At 38.6% G+C, this 4,897-nt stretch overlaps 1 pseudogene; it reads right to left on the bottom strand.

Annotated features, from left to right (window-relative positions):
* Window positions 1-2,285: 2,285 nt before the first annotated feature.
* LOC115274502 overlaps window positions 2,286-4,897 on the bottom strand; it is an 8,195-nt pseudogene continuing 5,583 nt past the window's right edge.

Raw genomic sequence — 4,897 nt, 5'->3', positions numbered from 1 at the left:
ATGTGATTCAAATACGGACAAGGGACTCGAACAGAGATTTCTCCAAGAAAGATCATTACGTTAAGCACATGAATAAATGCTCAACATCATTAATCCCTAGGGAAATGAAAATCAAACCACAGTGAGATACAACTTCCCACCCATTAGGATGGCTATAATTAAACAAAAAATCAGGGGTATCTGGTTGGCTCAGTTGGTTAAGTGTCCAGTTTCTGCTCAGGTCATGGTCTCATGGCTTGTGGGTTCGAGCCCCACGTCAGCACAGAGCCTGGAGCCTGCTTCAGATTCTGTGTCACCCTTTCTCTCTGACCTTGCCCTGCTCACACTGTCTCTCTCTGTCTCTCAAAAATAAATTTAAAAAAAAATTTAAAAAAAACCAACAAAACAGAAAACAACATGTGTTGGTGAGAATGTGGAGAAATTTGAACCCTTCTGCATTGTTTTTTTTTTTTAATGTTTTATTTATTTTTGAGAGAGAGAGAGACAGCGTGAGCAGGGGAGGGTCAGAGAGAGAGGGAGGCACAGAATCTGAAGCAGGCTCCAGGCTCTGAACTAGCTGTCAGCACAGAGCCTGACACGGGGCTCGAACCCCCAAACTGTGAGATCATGACCTGAGCCGAAGCCAGATGCTTAACCAACTGAGCTACCCAGGCGCCCCCCCTTGTGCATTGTTGATGGATATGTGAAATGGTGCAGCCACCATGGAAAACATTATATCAGTTCTTCAAAAAAATTAACAAATAAAATTACCATAGAATCCAAGCATTTCATTTCTGGCTGTATAACCAAAATAATTGAAAATAGACTCTTGAAGAGATATCACATCCATGTTCATAACAGCATCATTCATAATAACTAAAACAGAAACATAGTAGCAACCCAAGTGTCCAACAGATGAATAAACAAAATGGAAAAATGGAATATTATTGAGCCAATTCTGTGACAAGCTGTAACACAAATGAACCTGAGGACATTATGCTGAGTGAAATAAGCCAATGACAAAAGGACAGATACTGTATGCTCCTACTTCCTCAAGTTACCAACAGTAGTCACAATCATTGAGACAGAAAGCAGAATGGTGGTTTCCAGGGCTGAGGGGAGGACAGAATAGGGAGTTGTAGTTAAATAGTTATAGACGTTCAGTTTTTTATTGTTTTTTAAAGTTTTATTTATTTTTGAGAGAGAGACAGCACAAGCAGGGGAGGGTGAGAGAGAGAGGGAGACACAGAATCTGAAGCAGGCTTCAGGCTCTGGGGTAGCTGTCAGCACAGAGCCCGATGTGGGGCTCAAACCCACGAACCATGAGATCATGACCTGAGCCAAAGCCGGACACTTAACCGACTGAGCCCCAGAGACGTTCAGTTTTGTAAAATCAAAAAGAATTTTGGAGGTTGGTTACACAATAATGTAAATGTGTTTAACATTAATAAACTATACACTTAATGATTAAGTTGGTAAATTTTATGTACATTTTCCCACACTTTTTTACTTGGTTAATTCCCCCTAGAGAGAACATATACTACACTGCAAATTGATTTTTAGTGAATTATATAAAAGGAGAAATTAAATATATCCTCCCAATTACTGATTGGTTATCCTAATATGATTTATTGAACAATTCTTCCCTGTTTTTTTGTGTTATTTTGTTGAATGTGTTATTTCCTTAATTTTAAAAAATTCTTTGAATCTGTGGATTCTTTAATAAGTCCCCAGTCTTTTAAATCCTTTAATTCTTAAAATCTTGGATATTTATGTGATTGCTCCTTAATGATACACTTGCCAGAGACCTGTTTGTTCCATTAATCTCTTCAAATAATTCTTTTTTTAAGTTTATTTATTCATTTTTTAGGAATTACCACACTCAATGTGGGGCTCAAACTCACCAGCCCGAGATGAAGATGAAGAGCCCTTCTGAATGAGGCAGCCAGGTGCCCCTCAAATAATTCATTTTTTTTAGTTTGTTTAACAACCTTCATTTTTTCAAACATTTTTTATTTTATTTTATTTTATTTTTATTTTTTTAAACGTCTATTTATTTTTGACAGAGAGACAGAAAGTGAGTGGGGGGAGGGGCAGAGAGAGAGGAAGATAGAATCTGAGGCCGACTCCAGGCTCTGAGCCGTCAGCACAGAGCCAGAGTCCAAACTCCCAAACCGCAGTATTATGACCTCATTCGAAGTCAGACACTGAAATGACTAAGCCACTCAGACGTCCCTAAGATATTTTTTTTAGATAGGAAGCAAGATTTATTGGTGGGCATGAATAGGGAGGGGTGGTGCAGGCTCTCAGGAGTCCAGAGCCCGTCCCTTGCCTATGGGGCCACGATTATTTGGGGGATGTATTTGACCCCACACGCCGATTGGGGATGTATTTGACCGACCCCACACGCATCTGGGATGAGCTGCTTTTCAGCCATCATGTCTTCAAATTCGCTGGCGTTAAACTTAGTAAAGCCCCACTTCTTGGAAATGTCGATCTTCTGGTGGCCAGGGAACTTGAACTTGGCCCTATGTGGGGCGTCCATCACATGCTCCTTGTTCTGCAACCTGGTACAGATGGATGTGATGATGCGGCCAATGTGGACCCTGGCCACTGTGCCCTGGAACTTTCTAAAGGCTCCCGCAGACCTGCCCGGAGCCCGTCAGCTCCAGCCCAGGACAACTTCTTGTTGATAGTAGACATGGAAGGGGTGGAGCCGAACCCAGATGTGAAAACCATCTTTGCCACAGCTTTTCACCATGTACTTGCTTGGCACACAGACTGGCAGCCTACAGGCTTCAGAGGGGAGCTGCTCATATTCATTGGGCACACTGTGGCCACATCGTGGGAACTCCTCCACTTTTGCCTTCTTAGGCCCCAGGTCAAAAATGTGGATCTTGGTGTCAGGAACACCTCTGCAGAAGCAAGATTTGGGATAAAGCTTGTCCTTACAATACAGGTAACACTGGGCAAGGTGGTGGCCTGTGGCGACACCAAGATCTTCAGTGGCATTCGGAAGGAAAAGAGCTAAAATATATTTAAAATTTTTTTAATGTTTATTTACTTTTGAGAGAGAGAGAGAAAGTGCAAGTGGAGGATGGAGGCAGAGAGAGAGGAAGACACAAAATCCAAAACTGGCTTCAGGCTCTGAGCTGTCAGCACAGAGCTCTACACGGGGCTGGCACCCACGGACTGTGAGATCATGACCCAAGCTGAAGTCAGACGTCCAATCGATTGAGCCACCCAGGTGGCCCTAAAATATTTTTTTTAATAAAAAGTTTCTGCAGCTTCAACCAAGCCTCCACCCTTAATTCAGACCAGTATAAGTGAGATCAGTTAATCTAGACGAGCTCATGCTGTACAGCTCCTGACAGAGCTCCTGAAAAATATCATAATAAATGTTATTTAAGAGTGTGGCAAAGTCTGACCCTTTGTTTAAAAATTAGTATCAATAGATATGAGAAGTTTATTTTGTGTTCTATTACATTGGCTAATCCTTTTTAACTGAGCGATTTCCTTTATTTTTCTCCACTAGTTTTGCCTCATTCCAGTTTCTCAACTTTTTGAGTATATTAACTAATTTCCATTATGTCTTGTCAATGTTGAAAACTCTTTAAAGTATGAATTATCCTCTAAATACAGTTTTGGCCCTACTGCATAAATTTTGATGTATAATTTTATCATTTTTATTTTCTCAACAGCTGTGGTATTGCTTTTTCTTTCTTTGTTGTCTTAAAAGTTATTTAGAAGGGTGCTTTCTAAAATTTCCCAACTAGTTAGTTTTTCTTTTAATTTAAACTTTTATTTTTCTCTACAGATTTTATTGTGTTATGGTCAGAGAAAATGGCATGGATGTTTTCTGCTTTTGCAAATACACTGAGTTTTTAACTAATTTATTTATTTGCATAATCTAATAAATAGTTCATGTTTCCAGTGTCCTTTGGATGTTGAATATAATGGCATATTTTATATTTCTTGGGGATATGATCTGATTTGTAATTAATAAATCAATATTATTAATTATATTATTCACATCCTCTTTTTGTTATTTCTTTGTGTCCTCTTTGAAAGGTTAATACTGTAAGTAAATAACATTTCTGTAATGATTACGTTTTGTTTACTTTCTCTTAAGATTGTGAACAATTTTTATTTTTAATATTTTAATGCATAGAAATGAAGTTTTGAATTTTATCAATGTCATCTTGTAACAACATTGAATCCTCCAAGTGATGTCAATGTACTACCTTGATTTCTTTTTTTTGCATTTTCCTGATATAAGTTTTACTTTTCTCTCATTTTAACCTTTTTGTTACTTCCTTGTAGATGTAACTTATAACCAGCATGTGGTTATGGTTTTGCATCCTAATCTGCAAATTGTTGTCTTTAATAATAGAGCTTAATCAGCTTATGTTGTGTAGTTCATCTTATTTATGCATGGAAGTTTTTTTTAACATTTAATTAGTTTATTATTTTTTAATAGTTTATTGTCAATTGGTTTCTGTATAACACCCAGTGTTCTTCCCCACATGTGCCCTCCTCCATCACCACCACCTCCCTTCCCCCTCCTCCTCCCCCTTTAAACCCTTGGTTCCTTTTCAGTATTCAGTAGTCTCTCAGGTTTTGTGTCCCTCTATCTCCCCAACTCTCTTTCCCCCTTCCCCTCCCCCTGGTCCTCCATTAGGTTTCTCTTGTTCTCCTGTTAGACCTATGAGTGCAAACATATGGTACCTGTCCTTCTCTGCCTGATTTATTTGGCTTAGCATGAGACCCATGAGGTCCATCCACTTTGCTACAAATGGCCAGATTTCATTCTTTCTCATTGCCATGTAATACTCCATTGTGTATATATATATATGTGTGTATATATATATATATATATATATATATACATATATATATACATACATATATATATATG

The sequence above is a fragment of the Suricata suricatta genome, chromosome 12 (genome assembly GCF_006229205.1).
Source record: "Suricata suricatta isolate VVHF042 chromosome 12, meerkat_22Aug2017_6uvM2_HiC, whole genome shotgun sequence".
NCBI classification, from domain to species: Eukaryota; Metazoa; Chordata; class Mammalia; order Carnivora; family Herpestidae; genus Suricata; species Suricata suricatta.
Note: the sequence above shows the minus strand (reverse complement) of the source record. Positions and strands in the feature narration are given on the sequence as shown.